Raw genomic sequence first — 27,445 nt, 5'->3', positions numbered from 1 at the left:
TCCTGGGTGGATAAGTCTCCTTGGTGGGTATCTGAAACTGAGGGGCCACTAGAATCTAGGACTGAGAGACACAGATAGAACAGTTATCCAGTAAGTATGATCAATAATTTATTTGCTAGAGAGAAGAGGGGAGGACAAAGGAGGAGAGGGGAGAAGGGGAAGGGAAGGGCGGGGAAGAAGAGGGGAGAAGAACAATCCAGGTTGGCATTGCACGCAGGGGAAAATTTCCAGGGATGGGCAAGCCCCTGGTTGGAGGAGAAGACTGGAGAGACCTGGGACAGCAGATCTCTCTGTTGTGGATACTAACTCCCCTGTAGAATCTCTGATAGGGACTACAGCACTTTCAATGCTTTTAAGAAAATGGATTATTTGGGGGTGTGGCAGGGAATGTGGGAGGGACTGAAGTTGTACATCAATATTGCACAGCAGAAAAATAGAATTATATACAAAAGCATTAAACATATGGGTTACAGTTATAGCCACAACTACTGACATAAAAAGTTATCCAAGGTGTACTTTTTCCAAAACAACTTTATTGTTTACATACTAAAAACTGTACTCATTTTAAGTGTACAACTCAATGAATTTTAGTAAATTTACCAAGTTTTATAATGATGATCATAATCTAGAATTAGAACATTGCCATCATCCCAATAATATCCACGGTGCCTGTATACAGTTAATCCCTGTTCCCACCCCCAACCCTAGCCAACCACTAATCAACTTTCTGCCTCTACTGACTTGACTTTTTGAGCATTTAATTCAATTGGAATCACAATGTGTGGTCATTTGTGCCTGACTTCCTATACTTAGAATAATGTCTTTGAGGTTTATCTGTATCATAGCACATTTCAGAATTCACTCATTTTTACTGCTTAATAATATTCCATTCTATGGATATACCACATATTGCTTACCTAGTCTCCAGCTGATAGACATTTGGGTTGCTTCTACTTTTCAGCTATTATGAATAATGCTTCTATGAATGTTCACATGCAAATCTGTGCATTGACACAACAACATAGACTTTTATGTGGGGGGCAGTGGGGGAGATGTAGAATAGCATCACTTCCAAGAGCTTCACATTTTAACATCTCAATAATTAGGATCAATCATTTATATATCAAAGTCTCAAGAGGAAACAGATGGCATGCTCAAATTAGGATAATTTGAGGAAGGTATAATAAAGGAATTAAATATAAAGGCAAAGGTAGGGCTGAGGCAGGGGAGTAGATAAGAGAAGAAAGTGCCACCTTGAGAAGAAAGTGTCCTTCTATCAAGGAGCACACTTGGCACAAGGTCCCCTGGAACAGTTTTAGGAATAAATCCTCTTTCCTCACTCTTCTCATTCCCTCTCATCTCCTGCAGAGGTTCCCAATTGGCCAAACCCAACTGGAAGCCAGAGGGCAAGGGAGGCCATTGACATGGCCCATACAGATCAGTCAGTCTTCCAGAACAGAGAACAGTGTGGAGAAGGGTGAAGAATGGATATGGAAGAGCAATCAACATATATATATCTGGCATTGTTTAAATTGGCAAAGTTTTATTTTTTTAGTGATACACAAAGTAATGGTACATCTTTAATTGAGAATTTTAGATTTGATGAAATAAGATATGATCCCAATTTTGTAAAAATCGTTATTAATAATATATGTTCATATACACATGAAATATCTGGATGTATATACCTCATCTGCAATGGGGGAGTTTAAGAGTAAATTTACTTGTCTAAATTAAGAATTCCTGTAATGTCAGGATTTTTTTACAATGAGTGTATTCTATTACTTAGACTTAGATCATGACTTAGATCATCATGGCTTCTGAATACCAAGCCTTGCTCTTGCTCTTCAAACTTCCTTTCATTCCTACTAACTCCACTTTGTCCTTCCAAACCCTTTTCCCTAACTGATTCAGAGCTGGCCTTCTGCCTTAGATTTAGAAAGCATTTTGATAAATACATATCAAATAGAGGAAAGATTTAGTGAACAACTCAATTAATAAATGAAAGTGACTTGAAGCTAATGATCTTATCATTGATCCCACAAGTGCCTACCTGACCTCTTAGCCAAGATACAAGGAAATCAAACACCACAAGTAACATGCTGATAAGCCGGAGAGAAAAACAAGAAGAAAAAGAGAACAAAAGAGAAACAATAATTCTAAAGCAAGAAAAAAAGCAAGGATAAAATAACATGAAATTTTGCTGAACGAGATTAGAAGTAAATGGTTAAGAAGACTTTTTTTTTTAGGCCTCTAAAATGTGTCTATGTATCATTTACATTTGAGTCAAAAATTGAACATAACCTTTTCTGATGAACCCAAAAGAAGTTCTAATGATTAACATTTATCATAGCAAAGAAAACTGTAAGTTTTGAAGTGATAATGAGAAGAGTAAAAAAACTGATGTTCTTGAAAACGTTGTATCCCATAGAATTTTTCTATGGGAAAAAGGTAGGAGGCAGAATTTTCCTACCATCTTTTCTACACTAAGCCTTTACAGGCATTCAGTTTTGTTTTATTAATAGTATTACAAAATGCCACCTTTTAACATTTCTTGAGATGAAATGTGGGCTTATAATATTTTAATAGAATTTAAACCATGACATCTCACTTATTATATTCTAAGTTTTTAAAATTTCAGCTCCACAGTTCAGTGACATGATGCATCAAATAATCCTCGGTGGAGTAGGGCTAACAGTTAGGTATAATTTACAAAATCATTTATATGGGAAAATGCATTCCAAGTTCTGAACAACCAACTTACAAACAAGCTTTTGAAACCCAACCCGTTCCTATGTTAAGAACTGCCTGTACTGGTCTCAACCTATGAACTCACCAACACTTTGGTCAGGGTTGTTAGCAAAACAGAAAATTTGCCTCATTTAACTATTCCATTCCACTTATTCATTTGTCCATTCATTCATGCATGCATGCATTCAACAAATATTTACTGAGTACCTACTTTAGTAGGGCACTGGGCTAGAAGTGAGATAATGGGGACACAAAGTAGAGTAATAAATGGTCCTGCCAGCAGGAAACCTGTTAGCGGGGCAAACAATGCAACAATTCTAATACATTGTGAAGAAAAAAGGAAGGAAAGAAGGAAGGAAGGAAGGGAGAAGGGAAGAAGGGAAGACCTTCCAAGAACAGCAGTCAAGGCCTAAGAAAAAAAAAAAGTTCAGTGTGGGCAGGGAACAGCAAGGGAGTCAGCATTCTGAACTGTGCAGTCCACGACTAGAACTGGCAAGATATAAGGCTGAAGCTCTGATCATGAAGGAATTAACAGACCATTTCAAGGAAGATAGACCTTATTCTGTTATCTCATGGTGGCAGAACCATGATGGATTTAAGGGTGCAAATGAAATTTTCAGATTTATATTTTGGTAATCTCATTCTGGTAACCCTGTAAAACTTGGGTCAGCAAACTGCAGCCTGCAAGACTTTTGTATGACCTGTGTGCTAAGAAGAGTTTTTACATTTTTAAGATTTTTAAAAAGTCAAAAGAAGAAAAATATCCTGTAACACATGAAAATTATATGAAATTCAAATTTCCGTGTCTATAAATAAAGTTTTATTGGAACACAGCCACAATCATCCATTTACATTGTATCAATGACTGTTATTGCAAAGATGAGTTAAGTAGTTGGAAGAGACCATACGGCCTGAAAAGCCTATAATATTTACTATCTGGCCCTTTACAGAGAAGTTTGCTGACCCCCGGTATAGAACGTGGGTAAAAGAAGGAAGACCAGTTGAAAAATGACATGGAGTTAAATTAGGGTAAGTGGTAATAGGGATAAAGAGGGTAGGGCAATTTCACGACATATAGTATCAAATCAGCAAAGTGTGTGAATGAAATCAAAGGTCATGTCAGGTATCACTGATGAACACAGATGCAAAAATCCACAACAAAATACTAACAAACAGAATCCAACAGCACATTAAAAGGATCATACACCATGATCAACTGGGGTTTATCCCAGGAATGCAAGGATTCTTCAATATACGCAAATCAATGTGATACACCATATTAACAAATTGAAGGATAAAAACGATCTCATAATCTCAGTAGATGCAGAAAAAGCTTTTCACAAAATTCAACACCCATTTATGATAAAAACTATCCAGAAAGTAGGCATAGAGGGAACCTTCCTCAACATAATAAAGGCCATATATGACAAACCCACAGCCAACATTGTCCTCAATGGTGAAAAACTGAAACCATTTCCACTAAGATCAGGAACAAGACAAGGTTGCCCACTCTCACCACTATTATTCAGCACAGTTTTGGAAGTTCTAGCCACAGCAATCAGAGAAGAAAAAGAAATAAAAGGAATCCAAATTGGAAAAGAAGAAGTAAAACTTTCACTGTTTGCAGATGACAAGATACTACACATAGAGAATCCTAAAGATGCTACCAGAAAACTACTAGAGCTAATCAACGAATTTGGTAAAGTAGCAGAATACAAAATTAACGCACAGAAATCTCTTGCATTCCTATACACTAACAACGAAAGGTCACGTCAGGGATAATCTCAGGTTTCTGTTTTGAACAACTAGGGAGGGTGGTGGTGTCTCCACCTGAGCTAGAGAATGCAGGAGGGATGCTGGAAGGATGAGGTGCCCTTGAAAACATTTCTGTGGAGTTGTCTTGGAGGCAATTGGCTACACATGAGCTAGAAATGTAAGCTGCAATGAACTCTCATCCATTTCACCTCTGTACATTGTAATCTAAAATCCGTAAATCACTTTTCATATGCCAAATATGGATTTTGTTTCCTCAGCTGAAGAATAAATATTTTGAGCGATCATGTGGTGACAATACTTATCAGCCAGATGTTCAGTTCTGGTAGTAGCAACAATGTTTTCACTCAATGTTTGTGTAATTTTTTGGCTACTGGGGTTTATTACATTTTGGGCTTACTGTTTAATTAATCCAAAAAAAAGAGGTAAGGAAAGGAAATTGGAAGTCTGACACTACTGACAGAAAAGTCAGAAATTATTGTGTACAGATAGTCATTGGATCTAAGTTGATGAAAGCATGATCCATTATGAAGGAAAAGCACTAAATTAAAGAATATAGGTACACATTTTTGGAAATATCTTCTGGTTGATGATACTGTTTAAAAGGAGGAGTATAATTAGGTGTTTTATTACCATTTTTTCAACACACATTCCAATGCCTTCTAGAATATATTTGACTTTTGTACGTGTAACCATCTGACACATTTTCAGGAACTCATTATATCTGGGAGTAGGAGACCCCTTGCATTAATCTGGGAGCAGAAGCTGAGAAGATACAGAATATGAAAGCAAAAGGAGCAAAAAGAAAGGGTTGAATCCTGAAGAAACCAATGTTTACTGATGAGCAGAGTAAGAGGAGCCATCAAAGAGAACTTAAGTAAGAAAGCCTAAGAAATGTGAAGAGAACCAAGAAAGTAGCCAGATCATGATAGAAGAGAATTGATACCAAGGGAGTCGAGTTTCAAGAAGGAAGGTTATGACATTTCAGAGATAGCACCCCCTGTTGTCACTGCCCAAAAACCCTCTTCTCTCATTTTGTTAAAAGCACCCCAATTGTGCCTTGGGAATCACTCTTTCCCCACTTTTAGTCATGTGATCTGGATTTACTGGTGCCATGCTTAGCTCCAAAGACGAGCCATAACTGGCTTCGGTCAATCCCCATTTCAAAACCCCTGGCCAGAGTGACTGATTGGTTCAGGGATGGGCAGGAATCCAAGCAGAGATAATGGGGTGCAAGGAGATTATTTGCTGGGGCTTCTGAGAAAAAAAGACATTTCCTATGTCTTTTTCCTGTAAGGTTTTTAATGTGAGGATAGGATATCTGGAATTGCTTGCAACTTATGTCACTATAAGAGGGGAAAGGCTAGGGCTGGGATGTGGAAAGATAAGTAAGTGACACTGAAGAGCCAAAGAATGAAGACGAAACATGGAAGACAAAGCAAGGACATGGAGAGGACCCAGGTCCTTGGTGAATCATTTCAGGCACCGGATTAAGCCTCACCTAAGGCCACCACTCACTTCAGGATTTTAATTTACATGAGCCAAGAATTCTCCATTATGTTTAAGCCAGTTGGAGTTTGTTCAACAAAGCAAGACAAAGAATCCCATCTGATACAAGGGGTCACCAGTGACCTGAAGCAAAGCAGTTTCAATTGATTGGTAGATACATTAAATGCGGTTGATTTCTCCTTAAAGAAATTTGAATGAAAGGAAAAAAATTTAGGCAGCACCCACAGAAGGATCAGCTGTGGTCAAAAGAGGATTTTTTAGTTTTCTGTTTGGTTGGTTTTGTTTTGCTTTGCTTTGTTTTAATGCTCATTGTTTGTGTGCTTGCTTGCTTGCTTGCTTGTTTGTTTCAATATGCAAGATACCGGAATCTAACTTGAAAACTGATAGTTAGGATTTAGAACAAAGGAGAGTTGAAGGTGTAGAAGAGAAAGTGAATAACTGGTACAAGATGCTTCCACTCTAAAATTATGAAGGGAAAGTCTATCTGCTTTCTTGTCACTAAACCTAAGGAAATCTATAACAGAACTGTCTGGAAAGAAGATCTTAAAAGTGTTCAAGGGGATTTGCAAATTCATTTTATTTCCTATACTTTCACCAAAGGCATAAAAAAAAAATCAAAGTTTTTATTCTAAGAAGAAAGTTTGGGGAGGCCATAATGATAGTCTTCCAAAAATTTACAAAAAGACTGACTTAAGGTCTCATTCACCAGTTGGTGTTTTTAAGCAGGATATTTAAAGAGAAAAATTTATGCATATGAAAGTGGAAGTAAGATGTCCACCTAGAGGAGTACATTTGCATTTTTGGATACTGTCAAATAAAGCATTATTAACCAACCAAACAAACAAGCAAAAAAACAAATTAAAAAAAGATATCACTCACTAGATTTCAGTACACAAAGACTAGCTGGTATCCGCTAACCTTGAAAGAGGTTTATTTTCTACATATGAAAATTACTATTTCCATCGGAAAGCTATGAGAATGTAAAACTCAGAATGCCTACCAGTCGAAAATGCAGGCATAGCTTTATGAACTGCTTAGGAAAACCTCAAATAGTATATGCACTTTAGACATTTAAAGAAACCTCCATATTCCCTAACCTTTGAGCTCACTGAAATAACAAAATACTTTATAATCTCTCCCATAGCATGTTGCTGGGCTGGAAGAACCATGGGTCTCACACCTCAAATCCTCAGGTCTAATGAGGAGTCTGAACCATCCATAAATGAAATGATATATCTGTGAAAAATGCAGAATTGTGGTAACTGCATGAATGAACATCTTTGATAGATATGAACGTAAATTGGGTCAATTTACACCAAAGCTGAACTGTTTTAATAGTCTATTGAAATTTGACCTGTCAAATCTGGGTACAATTGAGAGATTAAAATAGCTTTCACATTTTAAAGTAGATACTTGGCATATTGCACTGGGAGGAAGCAGGGAGGGACTAAATCCTTGATACTGACAAACAACAACTTTAACATTCTTATTTGGACACTCATGTCCACAGAAACCAAATACATTTTTTGTGTGGAGCCAGAGGGGCTAGAAGCCGATGAAGACAACTTGCCCTTTGAAAATTACAGAATCTTAGACCAGAGGGCACCTAGAAAGTCATCACATTCATTCCCTACCTCCAAGTCACTCTTCCCAATTCCTAATGATTTGCGAAGAATAATCAAAAACCTCTTTCTGTAACCCAGTTCAACTTTATGATCTAACCCCAAATCCTCTCCTCACACAAAGCAGCCCCGTACCGTAGCTGCCCCCCAAGTTCCTCCACTATAGGGAGGGGAAATTGCCTCTGCCAGCCTTACCTAAACTCAGAATGAAAAAGAAACATATGCAGAATAAAATGTGCATTTTTCCCATTATGCCTTTACATCAAAATGATGCTTACTGAGTAATCTAGAGATGGGTTACAAATCTGGGATTAATGATTATTCCTCTTTAAAGTTAAGAATAGCTAATAATAATAGCTAACATACTACTATGTGCTTTACACATAGTAAGATCTTTATGGATATTATTTCATTTCATCTTCACAGCAATGCTATGACATAAGCATCATTTTTCTCATTGTGCCTGCATTGCAGATGAGGAAGCAGCAGCACAGGGGGCATAAATAGGTTGCCTAAGGCCATACAACTCATGAGTGGAAGAGGGGACATTCAGAGCCAGCAGCCTGGCCCAGGGTCCGTGCCCTTAACCATTGTACTATACTGCCTCTGAGCAGGGTAGGAGACAGGGAAGCAAATGGAATGATTTGTTAAGATCACTTTTAGGACAGTGATTCTACAATTCTAACTTTGCTTTACCTAGGTAAAGTAAAGTACTTCCACCTTAACAGCCACAGAAATACTATATGTCCCTGGAGCAAAGCTGGGGGCAATGACAGGGTGCTTAAAACAGCATGGTCAGTGTGTGTGACTCAATAACCATTCTGTTCACCAACAGCAAAGTTACTTCTATTCTACTAATGTCACATTAACCTCCTTTTCTGCCAAGTACAGGCCTAAGCAGGCCTGCAGTTTTCATTTTAGTTCACTCCCTGGGGAGAAACTTTTATTTGTCAAAACAGATTCCTGCCGCACATAAGTTATCTAAGAAACTAGCTGATTTCTAAAATATGGCTTCTTTATATGACTACCAAGTACACATTCCCCCAAGATAAATGACAAAAGGAGAAGTGATAATTAACATGCTTGGGAATGGGGGACGGCAAAGATTTCTATTTTAGATCTTGAGACTACAATGGCTGTGGACAACTTCTGATCTCCCTGCAGCTCAGCCTGACGTCAATGGAAAGGGGACTGAGTGAGAACTGTGCCTCTGAGCAGCTTCCAAAGGAGTGGTCTTAAGAATACAAAATCTACTAAGTTGCTCAACATGGTGTAGCATAAGTGTTTGAAAACAAGTGTGCTATTCTGCTCCAGCTGAAGTGAGCAGGGTTGGAAGAGGCTGTTCTACTCAGGGCCCTTTTGTGAGTGGCGATTACACAATTTAACCGTGTCCCCATCCATACTCTTTGTAAAGTGTGAATCAAATTTTCTGTCAGGGAATAGTATTTTCCACACCCATGTAGAGAATAATTTAAAATACCCCAGTGGCTTGCCAGTTTTTACAAATTCTGGCTCTATATGATGAGGGAACATGTAGTTTTTTTGCCTAAAGTCCTATGCCAATCTCCACACACCAGGAAGTGAAGCTCTGTGGGTGGTTGCTTCTTGGTAAAACTGATATCCATCACCTTGTATGCCCTTCAGCAGAGATGAATCCATGGCTAGAAAGTCTCCAGCTCCTGTGACATTCCTTCCCCAAACTTAGGCTGTCAGAAGAGGAATACGGTGCCCAACTTCTCTGATGGTGCTGCACCCCTTCAGTAGAACACCACTGAGCATGCCCACCATAAATGCACATTCATGTTTATATAACTTATGTACCCATGCTACTGTCCATGCCAGGTACATTATAAAACATACATAAAAGTGCCGTTTTAAAAGAACACAGAAAATTAGACAAAATTATAGATTTTCTTCCTGCACTAAAATGGATATCCATCCTCCACCTTGGAGTCCCCGATCTAACCCAATCCTCTCATTTTATAGATGAAGACACTCAGCTCAAAGAGGTAAAATTACTTCTACTGGGAGTCACCAAGTTCACCTAGAACCCACACATCTTGACCCTAGATCAGTACTCCTTGAAGGTTCTCCACATTGGTCTGTGCTACCTCACCTCAGGACATTTGGAAGAACATAAGGTCTCTGGGTTTGTCATAATGCCTGGGTGTGGCACTGGCACACATGAGTGTGGGTCAGGGATGCTAAACACCTACAGTCCAGAGAACAGTCCTCCACACAAAGAATCCTCCAGTCCAAATGGCAATAGGGCCCTTGTTGGGAGCAACCCTCACAAGATGGACTTCCTTTTCCCAATAGAAACGTCATCAGTGACGAGTCTCTGTTATTCTCAATGCACCAGCTCTTGGATTCTTATAAGTCACATTTATTCCATTTCACTTTTCTCTACAACCTTCATCATAACAGTTGTCAGAAAGACTCATTGCTAGAGCCTTTGTAGAATTCCTACCTCTCTGCCAGGTTTTTTATTTATTTATTTATTTATTTTTGGCTGTGTTGGGTCTTCATTGCTGTGTGAGGGCTTTCTCTAGTTGTGGTGCGTGGGCTTCTCATTGCAGTGGCTTCTCTTGTTGCAGAGCACAGGCTCTAGGCATGCGGGTTTCAGTAGTTGTGGCACACGGGCTCAACAGTTGTGGCTCGTGGGCTCTAGAGCGCAGGCTCAGTAGTTGTGGCGCATGGGCTTAGTTGCTCCACGGCATCTGGGATCCTCCTGGACCAGGGCGCAAACCCATGTCCCCTGCATTGGCAGGCAGACTCTCAACCACTGCGCCACCAGGGGAAGTCCCTCTGCAAGGGTTCCTTAACCTTGGTACTACTGACATTTGGGGCTGGATAATTCTTTGTGTGGGGAGTTCTCCTGTGCATTTCAGATGTTTAGCAGCATCCCTGACCCCTATCCACCAGAATCCAGTAACATCTCCCCAGTATGACAACCAGAATATCTGCAGGCATTGCCAAAACCACCCACAGTTGAGAACCACTGCTCTAGACCAAAACTGCAAATAAGAAATCTACATAGGCATAAGGAGATGAGATATCCCATCACCTCATCCCTAATTTTTCTGTCGATATCAGTCTATGGCTTGGTGTGAAGTTAGGGTACACCATTCACAGAATGTAAGGATGATGTTTTGTACAGCTTGGTATCTCCAGTGTTAGTACAATGCCTGGCACGTAGCAGGTGCACCATAAGTATTTACTGAATGAAAGAAGCCTTCTTCAGAACAATCCGTACCTTAGTTAACTCAAGCCTTAATAAATGAGCCTAATTCCAGTAACAGAAGTCCCAAAGACCTTCTTGAGAAAATATCAGAAAGCACCTATTATGATAGCTTTGTAATATATAAAAGATCTGTGGTGTGGTTAATCATTCCATCTTTGAGCAACCCAACCAGAAAGTAACCATCAGATTATCATGCCAGTTGTTATCAGTGAAGTTTGGCATCCAATTGCCTTTCCTATTTTGTGGTAGCCTTAGTTTATCTTAACATCCCTCTGTATTATCTGGGAAAGCATTTGAATTGCCAATCTGAAAACAGGGCTTTGCAACATGCTTTGAATTAGAATAGAATTTCAAAGTTGGCCTACTTAAATTCATATCTAGCAAGCTATTTATGACTGCTAGGCAGGAATATTTTTTTTAAGAGCAAACTTTAGTAAGCTGCCCTGGGGAATTTTTTTTTTCTTATCTTGGGATTCTACAATCCAGAAAACCTCAGTCTTCAGTTTAAAAAGAAGCAAGGCCCCCTAGAAAATGGAAGCCTCAAAATACAGAAAGAAATACAACACTTATCCTGCTAGTCCGGGGAGGAAGGGGCTCCTACAGGCCCACACCAGGCTCCAGGTCTTGATGCAGCTTCATTGCCCAGTCCTATTTTCCACAGCTCTGGTCAAGCAGTCTCCTCATGGTGTCACCAATAAGCCATGAGTCATCTCAGTTATGGGCCTTTTGTCGTGTTGGCCCCCACCTGGAATGTCCCCCATTTCCCTCTCTCAAGGTAAACTCCATATACCCTTACCTTCCCTCATCCAGGAAGCCAACTCCAACACCTCCAGCACTCATAGATAGTCCTCTACTTGGAGTTGCTACCATACTTATAATCTGTACCACACATTTCCCCACTTAAGTAAATCCTATCTTAGAGGGTTCAGCTGTGGCTTCTTTTGGATTAAATTGATCTCCCCAACAAAACTAAATTCCCTGGGCATCTACGAAACCCACATCCCACCAGCATCTAGCTCAATCCCGGCCACATGGTGACTGCTCAATAAAAACTTGTTTACAGAGCTATTCCAGATTGTGCTAAATGTATGAATCTGCGCCCTGTTCTTTATGTACATTTCTTCTGGATTCCATGTAATTATGTAAATTTAAGGTCCACTGGGCCCAACTCTAACAAAACCCACAAAATGAATTCTCATTGGGATGGCTTTGGGCAGTGAGCTTTCCAGCACACTCCTAAGACAAGAGTTTCCCTGAAGAGGTTTCATTCACACTCGGTGCAGAAAGAGACCTACCAAGCTTTGCCACAATCCTGCCAATCCCTTATTCTTCAAGGAAAGAGACATTGTGTCACTTAACCGTCAGCTCACAACACCAGGTGGAGGGATAAAAGGGTATGCTGCCTTGGTTAAAGTTAGCCCTTAAGAACAAAGGTCACACCAGATACACTGCTGGTAGGAATGTAAAATGGTGTAGTAACTTTGGAAAACAATTTGGCAATTTATTAAAAAGTTAAACATCACACCCATTAGGATGGCTCTAATAAAGAAAAAAAGATTTTTTAACAGAAAATAACAACCTTTGGGGAGGATGTGGAGAAATTAAAACCTTGGTGCAGCACTATGGAAAATAGTATGGAGGTTCCTCAAAAAATTAAACATAGAAATACCATATGATCCAGCAAAACCATTTCTGGGTATTTACACAAAACAATTGAAGGCAGGGTCTCAAAGAGACATCTGTACACCCATGTTCATAGCAGCATCCACAACAGTCAAAAGTTGGAAGCAACCTAAGTATCCATCCATGGATGAATGGATAAACAAAATGAGTCATATACATACAACGGAATACTATTCAACCTTAAAAAGAAAGGAAATTCTGACACACAGTACAACATGGGTGAACCTTGAGGACATTATGCTAGGTGTAGTCAGTCAGTCACAAAAAGACAAATACTGTATGTTTCCACTTACATGGGTACCTAGAGTAGTCAAATTCATAGATACAGAAAGTAGAATGGTGGTTGTTGGGGGCTGAGGGGGAGGGAGAATGGGGAGTTGTTACTCAATGAGTATAGAGTTTTAGTTTTGCAAGAAGAAAAGAGTTCTGGGTATTGGTTGCACAACAATGTGGATGTATTTAACAGTACTGAACTGTACACTTAATGGTTATTATGGTAAATTTTGTGTTCTGTGCATTTTACCATAATTAAAATTTTAAGAAAAATTTTTTACACTTAAACATAAATTTACCCAGCAATCCCACTCTCAGATATCTACCCAGGAGAAATGAAAGCATACATCCACAGAAAGATCCATATGTGAATGTCCGTAGCAACGTTATTCATAACAGCCAAAAACTGAAAACAACCCAAATATCCACCAATTGATAAATGGATAAATAAAATGTGGTATATCCATACAATGGAATATTATTGAATATAGAAAGAATTAAATACTGATATTCCCTACAACAGGATGAATATTAAAAACATTTTGCTAAGAAAAAGAAGTCAGACACAAAAGACCACATATTATATGATTCCATTTGCATGAAATGCCCGGAAGAGACAAACCCACAGAGACAAAGAATAGATTAATGGTTGCCTGAGACTGGGAGTAGGAACAAGGATTAACTGTAAACATACAGGAGCAATTTTATTGGGGTGACGAACAAGTTCTAAGGCTGGATTATGGTCATAGTTGCACAATTCTTCAAATTTACCTTAAGTCATTGGACTGCATGCTTCTGTGCATGGTGTTGAGTTGAAAAAGAAAACAGACCTCAATAAAAAAATTAAGCATAAAAACAAATAATAAGGGTCACTGATCTGCTTTCTTCACAAACGGACTTCTCTCTCTTTTCTCCCCCCAGTGGCTGAATTTTAGGAGCTTCTTCTAATGGGCCCCTTCATTTCAGAACCATACTTCTTATTGATCACACCTTGGAAAGGAGGATGGATCATCAAATCTATTCATTCATTCCATAAGCAAATATTTACTGAGGCACTATACTGGGTACTTGGGGCAAAAAAGGGAACAAGGCAGATGTGATTCCTGCAGTCCCAGGGCTGAGAGTTACAGACACAAAAGCAGGCAAAATAAGACAGTGTGATATATTCTACAATAGGGGAACACAAAGGTGTGACAGGGAATACGGTGGGGCACCTCACCTTGATTTCGATATCAGGGGATCCTGAAGAAACTCTCAAGTGAGGTCTGAAAAGCAAGTATGGAAACAAAGATGAGCCAGGGAAGAGGAATAGTTTTCCATGCAGAGGGAACAGCAGGTGCAAAGGCCTAGAGGTCAGAGAAATGGAACATTTGGAGAAGTGATGCTACTCAGTCATAGTGTGAGAAGTGAAGAGCAGGAAAATAAATTTGGGGAAAGTAAACAGGGGTCAGATCATAAAGACCCTCACAGGTACGTTAAGGAGTCTGAGCTTTATCCTAAGTGGTACGGGGAGGCAATAAAATGTTTTCAGCAGGTGAATAACATGACAAAATTTGGAGTTCGCTGGAGATAAAATGTTGAGGAGTCAAAAGTAGAAGCAGGAAGTTCCTTTAGGAGGCTGCTATAGATTGATGCTGGGCTGGGCCTGAGAAGAGACAGAAGCTGCCATGACAAAAATATCTGCCTGCATGGGAGGTGGCTTATGAATGGACATGCGATCTGTCCACTCACGGGTAGGCTTCAGAATAACGTACAAGGTCCTCCTGCAGCTAACCATATTAAGGTACATATTCTAGCCCCTTCTCCTCCAGCTGTTTCCTTTGATTCAGACACTCCCCTTAGCCTGCCTAATCCCTATGCATTCTTGATTTCTCAGTTTAGAAGCCATTCCTCCAGAAAGCCATCTCTGACAACCCCTGACAGCCACATTCTAGGCTAGAAGCCTCTCCTATACGCTCCCTTTGAAACATGTGCTTATTCTCTACACAGCATGTATTATATCCCTCTGCAATGCAAATGCCCAAATATTGATCTGTTTTATCACTAAATGTGTGTTATCCAATAGAACTTTCTATGATAATGGCAATATTTTATATCTGTGCTGTCCAATATGGTAGCCATCAGCTACATGTAAGCACATATAGTAGCCATCAGTTACATGTAAGCTAGTGTGACTAAGGAACAGAATGTTTAATTTTATTTAATTTTCTTAATTTACATTTAGATTTACATAGCCACATGTGGCTATCATATTGGAAAGCACAGCACAACACATTATAATCTGTAAACACAGGCACTGTATCTTTTCACTGCTGAAACTCTGGCATATATAAAAGCATGGGGTACATAATAGGAACTTGATAAATATACAAGTATTTATATAATGAATAAGTAATACAGACAGGCTCAGACTGCCATAATTACATGCATTCATTCATTCAACAAACACTTATCAAGCACCTAGAAATTTCCCAGCACTGTTCTAGATACCAGCGTTACAGATCAAATACCCTGCTTTTGTGGCGCTTACACTTTAATGGGAAGACAGAAAATAAACATTAAACAAAACAAAAATAAACAATTTCGGAGAGAGGTGTTATGAAAAATAAATAAATAAAGCAAAGTAAAGGGATAGAGAGTAATGGAGAGAGTATGTGCTGGTTTTAATGATACTTTATCTCACTAACAGTATTTGCCAGAGCCTCTGCTGCCCTAGCATTCTAGCACATATCAAACAAAACTCATGATGAAAGTTAATGGAACAAACTTTAACAGAAAGTAAGATAATTGCTCAGAAATAAATTCTGCTCTCTGATCATCTTGTCATAAAAGCTTTCAAGTATGCATTTTTGTGGAAAGAAGGCAGTGGCAAAATTGACCCATATTCTGTTTCAGAGCTATTAATGTGTCAAATGGTTAGCCCCAGCAGGCAGAGAATTTCTGCAAACTCTGGGGGAAACATCTTCTGAATTACCCAGTGTCACAACATGTGTCAGAACCAGCAGCCAATCAAAATCTCTACCTGAAGCATGTACCTTCTGTTTTGTAATTTAATTTACTCCACATTTACTGAGCATCTCCCTAAGTGTGAGGGACAGGAACCTACTAGTGCCTGCGCTCCAAGAGCTCCCACACCAGGAAGAACAAGAGAAACCACACATTAAAAAAAAAAAAAAAAAAAAAAACCTTGAGCAGAGCATGTTACACCATTTTCTTTCTTTTGGTTTTCATTTAGCTTCTGAATGTTCTTTATCCTTGGTCATAAAATCTCCAAGAATGCTGTATCCTTTCCTAAAACCAAGATTATTTCATAATTCAGCATCTTGCATAAAATGAAATTTCCCTTAGCTACTGCAGCATGTAACACCATTGGGATTACAAATCATGTAGCTGGGAAACATGTCAGAATATAAAGTTCATTTCGTATGCTGGGAAAAAGATTGTAAGGCTGGTCAACAGCATGTAACTTATGTTAATCACTTACCCAAGAGAAGATTCCCCAACAGGATCATCTGGACTTTAAAAATATTTGCCCACCTCTCCTGGTTGTGAAAACTAGGTGAAACAGGGCAGGACAGCACTCTGCAGTTTTAAAAGCCCTGTATAAATGGTCATTAGAAAAAAATGACGATTCTTGCTCTCATAGCACTAGTTGACTGGTACATAGGTAAGCCAATATTCAAACACAGAGAAGACATTAAAAACTTGGCCTCATGCAGATAGAGGCAAAACTTCACTGAGATGACCTCTAGCCTCCTTGTTGGAAGAGAGGATTAATATGCAAGCAAATAAATCTATGTGTAAACCCTCCCACCACACCTCTGAAATTCTCCAATTAGAACTGAGCTAAACTTCTGCATGCACAGTCACTGGTCATACGTTTGCCAGTGAAGCGACAGGAAAGACATGCATGTGTGTGTGTGCACATATAAATAAATATGTGCACGTATATTATATATACACGCACTTTCAGGTGGGAAGGGAGTTCACTTCTTTTGTTAATTATGATTGCACACCTTTGTGGAGGTAGACACATCACTTACCATTTATGATGAAGAAAAAGTATGTTTGGAGTTCTCTGGTGGCACAGTGGTTAGGAATCTGCCTGCCAATGCAGGGGACATGGGTTCAATCCCTGGTCCAGGAAGATCCCACATGCTGCTGAGCAACTAAGCCCATGTGCCACAACTACTGAGCCTGCCCTCTAGAACCCACGAGCCACAACTACTGAGCCCGCCTGCCACAACTACTGAAGCCCGCGCACTTAGAGGCCACACTCCGCAACAAAAGAAGCCACTGCAATGAGAAGCCTGCACACCGCAACAAAGAGTAGCCCCCGCTTGCTGCAGCTAGAGAAAGCCTGTGCACTGCAACTAGAGAAAGCCTGTGCGCAACAATGAAGACCCAACGCAGACAAAATTAATTAATTTTAAAAATTAATTAAAAAAAGAAAAGAAAAAGTATGTTTGGTCTTATTACCACTCTATTAAGAAAAGATTCCTGGATTTTCCAATGTTCTACTTTCATCTTCCAAGCATCAAAAACCCTGAAGCTTCACTATAATGCCATTGCCTGGGTGTATACCATGGAATCATCTTTCTATGATTCAGTTTTGATGCACTGAATGTTCCCGTCATCAGCATCCATTTCCAATCCCTACTGAAAGCTCTAGACTCTGAAAACAGGTCTGTGTTACTACTTCAAAGTTTCCTCATGACACTGTGTTACTACAGAGTCATGTTCCAGCTCTCAATGTTTGTTTTCTTCAACAGTATAACAATACTTAGTTGGTATTTGCCTTTAAAAGAAAGATGAACTTAGCTGTTTTCAAAATCCTTTTCTTAAAACTGTTCTGCAATATAGGGATAGACACAGGAGAATTAAAAAATCAAAAATACGGTTCTAACGCAATTCTAAATCCAAATATATTTCTCATTTTGATGCTGCACTCCATGTTGTTTGGTGTGATGGTCCCATTGCAGCCTTCCTAATGTTTGAGAAAATCATGTCCACATAAATTCATTACATATGCTCAGAGAAGATTGTTTTTTTAAAAAAAAGCTTTTGACTTTTCCTTCTATTTAAATAGACAGATGCCAGGGCAGTTTTTCTTCCCTAGTTCTAAATTAATTCCATGCAAGGAGAAAATGTGGGTTGAATTGGCAAATGCATTGGACTTAGAGAGCCCCACCAGGGTTCTGAAGCAAGGCTAGAGAGAGCCAAGTTCAGCTGTCACATATAAGTTCACTGTGATGCATACCTGGTTGTTCTTTGTTTTTAGTCCTATCTCAGTATTTCTATGATTTCTAGTATACCCTCAGTCCAATGTGGTCGAGGACTTAGGTTTCAAAACTCTTTATATGTTCCTGCTAAGTTTATTCTTACTAAAGCTATGGATCTGTAAATATCCATTTTCTATCTGATGAGCAGGATGTGGGGGAGGGGGCTGTCACAACAAGAAGAGATGAAGCAGACAAAGAATGTCAGGTGCATTGTATTAAAAATCAAAACTCCTCCTCTCTTGAATGGCAAATTGGAATCGATCTGATCCGCACAACAGCATAAGAGAATGGAGACCTCAGTACATTAAACAATGAACATTCAAAGGGGAACAGAGCCACACTCAGGGGACTGCTGCTGCCAGGAGGCATGGCGCTGGAAAATGTGCTACTAAAGCAAACAAAGGAGAGGGTGATGTTTCCCAGGTGTCCCCCAGTTTGCTTTTGTCAGGTGATCTCTACCACTCCCACAGAAGAATAAAGAGGGTCTGGAAATGGGAAGCAGGGCACTAGAGTGACTGGTTCATAAGCACAAAAGTGGTCAACCCAAAAAGCCAAAGAGAACTTTCATGCTTCAGAAAAATTGTGCAGGGAAACACACAAAGCATAGATGTGACTCATTCACTTGGCTCAGACCTGATACCTGTTTGTAAGCCATTAGCCATAAAAGCATTGTGATATTAAAAAAAATTACTTAGCCTTCTCCCCCATGACAACTGTCAATATAGGGCCTCTTACCCTAAACATGGACAGGCAAGTGACTCCTTCCAAAAAGGGGGCAACATTGGCAGAAATTTCTAAGAGGGAAAAACTTCAAGGGTACGCACCCACATAACAGTGCTCAGCATGGACTGTCCTTGTGTCTGAAAGTAGCACCCTTCTCTAAAGAGACTAAGAAATGTCATTTGGTTCTAAGGCAGGCCACTTGCAGTATCCTCATCCCGTACAGTTCCTTCTTTAGAAGACATGCCTTGCTTATATGTTTTAAAGTGTTAAGCTCCAAAAAGGTAAAGCTAGTATAATCTAATTTACCTGTCATAGCCTGAGTCAGGGTCCTCCATCTGTGGTCTCTTAATAAGTAACTCTTCAGCAAAGAATCAAGAGCAAACCCCCCATTTTCTGGTCACTTTCAGTTGGCATCCCAAATCACAATTCAAACAAAATTAAAATAAACAAAAGGATTTCTGTGGAATTAAATTTTGCAGCAGCATGAAATAGTATTTTAATAAAACAACCAACAGACAATAATGGCCTCTCTAAAATTAAAGCAAGATGAGGACTTAGAAACATATGGGACTTATTTAGCATCTGTTATGAGACTGAAAAACTCATCAAAATGGACTTTTCCTTCTCCCTCTACTTCCATTAAGAGTTATTTAGATTCTGCTCTAGAAGAGATGGCATAATGTGCCTAAAGCAGAACTCTCTTGATTTGTACGCTCGAGCCCGTTCCTACTCAGTTTTATCAATCTACCCCAGTTGCTCAAGCAGAAAAGCCACACATCATCCCTTATTTGTTGCTTCCATTTTACTACAATATCCTATCAATCAGCAAGTTCTGTTGATTATATTTCCCAAATCCATCTACTTCTTTCTCCCCGCCTCCATTACAACCACCATGGTCTAAACCAGAGCTGTATGATAGAACTTTCTGCAGTGATGGAGATGTTCTATATGTGTACTGTCTAATATGGCAGACACCAGCCACATGTTTCTATTGAGCACCTGAAATGTGGCTAGCGTAACTGGAAAAAAATGACTTTAGGTTAATAAATTTTGGGTGGGGGAGGGGATACATTAATGTTTTTAATTGTCTTTCCATACCCTATTTCTTGAGATATGTTAGATTGGCTCTCTCCCCCTCTCTTGACCCTAGCCTCATGCCATCTTGCTACTCTTCCTTCTTTCTCCTCTTATCCTTCTCTTACTCCACAAACTTCTGCTTATCTCTGGTGTTCTCATGCAGAAGATTTTAGCTAGTTCTTTTAACTGTTTTTTAAAAAACTGTAGTAAAATATACACATAAAATCTACCATTTTAATCATTTTAAGTGTACAGTTCAGAAGAGGTAAGTACATTCACATTGTTGTACAACCATCCTCCAGAAATCTTCATCTTGCAAAACTGAAACTATACCCATTAAACTACTACTCCCCTCTCCCAGCACCCAGCAACCACAATTCTACTTTCTGTCTCTATGAATTTGACTACTCTACGTACCTCATGTAAATGGAATCATATAGTATTTATCTTTTTGTGACTGGCATGTTTCAGTTAGCATAATGTCCTCCAGGCTCATCCATATTGTAGCATGTGTCAGATATGTTAATTAAGTTTGAATTAAATTTAAACTGCCACATATCTGGTGGCTACCGTACTGGAGCCAAGTGTAAATCATCATCATCTTTCTCCTAGATTCCCACACTCACACTTTGCTCCCTAAAATTTATTCCCTACATATCAGTCAAATTGATCTTTTAAAAATACAAATCACAATGTACCAAATCAGCCCATGCCCCATCATCACCTTAAAACACTCCCCTGGGTTTATTTTTTTCATGGCACTCATAGATATCTGAAATAATCTTTATTAATTGCTTCTTTATTATCTGTTTCTTCCTCTAAAATATAAGGCCTATGAGAACCGAAATTGGTCAGTATTGTATCCTTATTAACTCAAGCAGTGCCTGGCACATAAGTAGAGCTCAATAAGTAATTGCTAAAGTAATAAATCAACGAATTTGGAATAGACATTTTTTTAAATTTTAATTTTATCTTCTATGTTTTGCTTTACAGCAATCCTCCACTAATGGAGGTGATTAGTGAGTCCATCCATTAAAATAACAAGTGCTTTGAGCTTTTGCACCTAACATGCCAGCGGGCTGTCACTGTATATCCATGCCCTCTTACAGAGTCCCCTTGTGACCACTGGCACAAATCTGACAGAGAACTGACGAACATCAGGCACACAGGCTACAGACACTGGAATTAGGTCCTTGAACTATCTGAGCAGCTTAGGAGTACCCAGGTCTAAACCAGAGCTTCTAAAACAGTAGTATGTCCTTACTGGGTGACAGGTATAACAAGATGAGGGAACCTGAATACCCACAGTCCCCAGGCCTGTTGACTGCATCCTCTACAAATCTTATCCATTTAACTCTGTGTGCTGAACAAATATCACCATTTTCTACGTGCCTCAAGATACAAAACTTGTTGAGAAGCACTGCTAACCCACTGAACCCACCCTTTAATAAATGTGATCAAACCACAAACCCTCAAAATATCATTCAAATATTTAGAAATCAGTCACTTCTCTCATACCCATAGTGAACAGGGAGAAAGATGAAAATATACCAGTTACAAATTTGACTTTAGTTATGGCAATCACCATTCTAAGCATCTTTCAATGAAAAACACTAATATTTTTTTAAAACTCACAAATAACGCAGCTGAGCTAAGGGAAGGGAGAGGCCTTGGCTGGTTCAGTCAGCATGTGCAGCAGACCCATAATGGGCAGAGCAGGGATAGGGGCTTGTCCCAGATGACTGTTAGGTTGAAGAGGCTGGACTCAGGAGATAGCCCATGTGGCCAGGAAATTGAGGAAATAAGTAAACAAGAATAACAGGAGCAGGGTTCTCACTGTTGCAGAAGGAGATACAAATGTGGAAAGGGATACAACTAGGATAAGCCTTGTGGTGTTAAACTAGAAATTAGAGGTATTGGTACGAACTCGAGCTTTTTAATATCTATAGTTAGATAGATATAGAAAGACATACAGATGTTTGTGTGTATATAGTATGTGTGTACATACCTATATATTTCCCAGTTCTTCCTACTGAGAGGGCCTAGAAGCTATGATACCTCAGTACCAATAAGCACATCTACCACCCAGAACCTTGGTTTCTAAAAATACCACTCTCCACCAAAAAGAACCAGGGCTCTTTAGAGAAGTGACTGATTCCAGGGCAGGGGCAAGAAAGTACTAGATAAGCCTAGAACATCTAATCATAGCAGAAAGTAAAAAATTGCTCAAGGAATGATAGAGACATTTCAAAAGGACTCGGGAGACAGTTTGAAAGGGCTCCCACTGGACAAATCTGGGACATATTGGGCATCAAAATAAATATTGATAGCAATGGTTTAAAACATGCTGAGAAAATTAAAATCCATGACATACTGTATAAATAAATAATTTTTTACTGTGGAATTAAATTAATAAATTTAGAAGTAATGATGAGGTTAGAAAATAATCTGTGTAACTAAAAGCAGAGGGTAAAAGTCTGATGAAGAATTGGATATTTAGATAATCTCAAAGTATTTCCATATCACAAACTTATAAGTCACTTATAAATTCCTGAAAACAAAATATTAATTAACTTTAGAGAGGAGAAACCTGGCACAACTCTCTTGACCAAGAGACAGAAGTTATCATCACCAGCACTGAACACGTTGATGCCCTGATATGATTCCTCAAGAGGAACACAGCATTGTATCTGAGGTCTTCAGACCCAAAGCACAACGCCTCATCGTGAGCAACATGGACAATGTAAGAGGCAGGTGTTCTTCAAAAACGTCAGCTTATCAAAGTTAAAAAAAAAAAAAAAAAGACTGAAAAAGACTAAGGAACTGTTCCTAACTAAAAGAGACCAAGAGACATGACGAAAACAATGTGTAACACTCTAAGTTGGATCCCAGAGCAAAAAGGAAAGGGAAAAATAAAAGAAGGATTTTGTCTTTTTTTTTCTTTTTTTCTCTTCTAGGAAATATACACTGAAATATTTCAAGATATTGGAACATGTCTACAACTTACTCTCAAATGATTCAGAAAAAAATACATATAGAGAGATATATGGATATATGTCAGAGCTTGACATTTTTGAAGAGCTGAGAAAGAATAATAAGGCAAAAATGAGGTAAAATGTTCAAATTTGGTGAATCTGGGTAAAGGGCATATGGGAATCTTTGTACCAGGCTTACAACTTTTTCTTGAAGTTTGACATTGTTTAAAAATGTTTAAGTTAACCAAAAATATACAGGTAAAAAATAAATAATTTTTTATTTGGCATTTTCTTGGAACCCTCAAGCATGCACAAAATACATGTATAATACAGGGGCCATGAATTAGCTGGAAAAATTTTTTTCTCACATTTTCCTTAGATGAATGAGAACATAAAGATCAATTAGTGAGCTAAGAGGTTTTGAAAATTATCTAGATTTAATTCAGGCAACTGACCTAATTTTTTTCCAAAACCTTCTTTTGATATCAAAGAATGTCTAAAGAAAGAACTACCAACACACAGAATGGAAAATCTAATACTTGACTTTGGCTAACATGTGATTATACCATGAGAGAAAGGGGCAAAGATAACATACGGAAATACCAAGAGGCAGAAACAGTTGAGAAAAGCACTGCATGTACTGACAATGCAAGAAAGAACAGGCCAAGGCAAACCTGATGATAGGAATCAGACAGTCTGAAAAGGCAGTATCATCTGTCTTTAAGCAAGACGTCCCAGCGCTAGGAATCATCTCTAAGAGCTCTTGAAAGGGACCCCAGAGGCCACCTGGGCAAATTTCCCAATGTAAAGAGGACCCATACAGGTCTGGGAAGGTGTCCAGATCAGTGCCCTTGGACAGATCAGAAAGGGAAGGAGGAAGAAGCTACTTAGGCTCTTGGGATGATGGAGTTGGAGCTTTGCTACAGACCCAAAGGACCCTCGAGATGTCTGTATTTTAACATTCATGCCACTGGTGCCACCTCCAGACTCCTCTCCCTCCTTCCCTTCTCTCCAGCCAGAGTCAGTGAGACCAGGTATGTGACACTGCTTTGAAAGCTCTAAGCTTTGTATAAACATAAACCATTATGGAGCACAACTTCTCTAGACACTGTAGCAAAGTGCACCTTCCTCTTTCTCTTCTCCTGTTGCAACTCCCAAGCAAAATATTATTCTATCTACCCAGCTTCTCTCACTATCCACTTATCTAAAATACAACCTCTCTGCATTGGATTCTGCATGACTCAATTCTTCCAGAAAGCCTTACACTGACTCACCTTACAACCTAGAAAATGGACACGCAGAAATGAGATGCTTAGAATGGGCCCAGCCTTGTGTTTAACCTTTTCATCCATGAGTCACTTAACACTCATCACTAACAACAAACATAAACAGACCCAGCCAAGACTTTACTTAACCCCACAGCATTGTAGCTCACCCAATGTTTCAAGTCACAATGTCACTATTTAGTGTCAAGTGCTTGCACAGATCACTAATTCAGTAGGCAAGTTTTTGGATGTAAGGGTCAAAGGACAGTGGTACTTTAAAAGAAAGAATAAAGGCATCACCTGAACCAAGTCTGGGCAGTACCAAGTCCAGGGGAATGTGTTATACTTTACAGGCTAAGCAATTTGAGTAAAAAAAGTGGTATATGTTTTGCATCTTAACACATTGGCTTAACAAAGTGCTCATGTTTTTTTTTTTAATTAATTAATTTATTTATGGCTGTGTTGGGTGTTCGTTTCTGTGCAAGGGCTTTCTCTAGTTGTAGCAAGCGGGAGCAACTCTTCATTGCGGTGTGCGGGCCTCTCACTATCGCGGCCTCCCTTGTTGCGGAGCACAGGCTGCAGGTGCGCAGGCTCAGTAATTGTGGCTCACGGGCCCAGTTGCTCCGCGGCATGTGGGATCCTCCCAGACCAGGGCTCGAACCCGTGTCCCCTGCACTGGCGGGCAGATTCTCAACCACTGCGCCACCAGGGAAGCCCCTAAAGTGCTTATGTTTGAGATAAAAGGTGTCAAACTCATTTTGCTGTCAGTAAGATGAAAAAGATGCAGCATGCCATTTCTTGAGCCAACATGTTCATTCACAGGGTTATACCAAGCAGAAGGGGAATAACAGATTATGGCTCCGCTCTGTTCATCTCAGTAGCCTTCAGGTTAACTCCTTTAACTGCTCTTCCTTACAGAATGAGAGAAAAAAATACTTTTTAGGTAGGCTGGGGTTTTTTAAGGAAAGAGAAAGATTACTTTTAAAGTACTTACATCTCCCACACCTACACTCCACAAGAGGAATTCTTTTTAGATTTGTGAAATTGCTTTGAGATAATCTGGCCCTGATTTTTAATTTTACAAATTAGTAAAGAAAAAGACAGATGGGGAAAGGATGTTAACATCTGCATTGCCTCTTCTTCCCCTCCACTCCAGCACATTCCCACATATCTTAGAGTTGGACTGCAAATATTCAAGTCTCAATCCTTTGTACTTTGTGACTTTGGTCAAGTCATTTAACCTCGTGGATGAGACAGACATGACGTCTTCTCACAACCACTGCTTCCAATGTTTACATTCTATGATTCACTACTCCTAGGTTAAAAGTTCATTAAGTGTGCCTCTCTCAAAGACACACATTGCCTCACAAATTGACCATAAAAAGTCAAATTTCCCTAAAATCCCTCAAGCCCACTGACTGATCCTTTTGGAGACCCACTCTCATTTTCTCTAGAACCTAGGCCCCCTTGTTTATTCTCACAGCTGATCTCATGGTTCCTTGATAAAAGAAGTTTGTTTTACTCGGCCTCTAAACCACCACAGGAACCTCTTGAACAATTGCTGCCTACATTAGAAGCCACCTTCCATGAATGTGAGCAAATAAGTTCACTACAGAAGCCAACCTAAAATTCCCTTAGGCTTTTAGCCAATATTTTAAAACTCCATCTATGTTTCAAAATTACGGTTTGGGTTTTTTTTTTTAATTGGCTTAAAATATTGATGTCTACATTTTCTAGTTATGTCTTTGATGATACTGTTAGGTTTATGAGGAGGGGCATTTTCTAGTTATGTCTTTGATGACAGTGTTAAGTTTATGAGGAGGGGCAATGCAGGCAGTATAATTACAAATTTTGGAAATTTTGCATTTTGAGACCTGTTCTCTATAAATTTCAGATCCAGTTTTGCAGGCTTATCAGTAACTTCTACAATGAAAACAAAACAAACAAGATACGAAGATGCCATCATAGTCAACGGCTTCTATACTCTACAACGAACAGCCAGAAAAAACCCACCACAGTAAACTGCTAAACTCACAATTAGAAACATGTTGAAAGTGCCAAATGGTATTTATATCGAGACAAGGAAAGTTCCCGCAATCACACAGGTTGGGCTCAGAGGAAACTATCTTCACTGAAGCCCCTTGTGCTCTGATATAAACCCACCACCTAACCCTGAGCCTTCACTCAACTCCTGTAGGCCTCAATTCCCTAATCCACAAGACATAAGGAGGGACCAAGGTGATCTCAGAGATTATTTCTAGTCCTAACATACATTCAATCATGATTATCGCCAAGCAACTAAAAAACTTGCTAACAGTGAATTTGTCAGTTTTTCATTTGGCAATCATACCGATAACGTCAAAAAATGTATGACTACTTATCATCAGGATGTCCTGTGGGATGCTGTTCATCATACACTGTCCTCTTTTATGACTCCCTGGGAAAATCTTTTGTCTTGTGTCTCATTATTAGGAATAGCCAGCCCTCCTTCACTACAGAACCTTAAGGGCACTATGATTCACATAGTTGATTATGTTTCTCTCCTTGCACTGGCTGCAGGAAAACTGAGAACCCAATCTTTGACTCACCTCTAACAAATGGTGTAGGGCCCTATGAGATGCATTGGGGGGGGGGGGGTCCTAACTTAACCCTTTGTTTCATCCCACTTTCCCTTCTCCCCATTTCCTCACTTACCTTTTTTCATCTTTTTCTATTGTTTATATCTTTGAAAACTAGTTTTAACCTTTTTTGACACAAAGGAGGTATTTCAAGCTATTTTCATTTACTGACATCAATGCTAAACAGCAAAATCGTTCTTTTAGTGACTTGCATTTTTCAAACACTGTCGCTATACCAACACATAAGAGCATCCAAGCACCCATTTAATGTTCTCTTATACATAATTCTATGCCAAGATTTAGATCACAATTGTCACTTTGAGTATCATTATCATTACTACAATACTTATCAGCCCTTACACATTTACAAAGATCTTCATAGTATTTTTCTAGTGAGCCTTCACATTTGTTATCTCATTTGATTTTCTCAACAATCATATGAAATAGTTGCAGCAGTTATTAATATGATTATCTTCATGCTTACAGATGAGGAAAACAGGCTTGGAGAGGTTAAACAGCTTGCCCACACTGACAAAGTTAATAAGACAAGACCACACGCTTTTTTCCCCAAGTCTAGTATTTTTCCCCATAACTACAAATTTTCGTCTCTTATATAGTTTACTCTTTGAAATTTTCTCCTAGGATCCATG

This window comes from Orcinus orca, chromosome 6 (genome assembly GCF_937001465.1).
Source record: "Orcinus orca chromosome 6, mOrcOrc1.1, whole genome shotgun sequence".
NCBI lineage: Eukaryota > Metazoa > Chordata > Mammalia > Artiodactyla > Delphinidae > Orcinus > Orcinus orca.
This window is presented reverse-complemented; position numbering follows the sequence as displayed.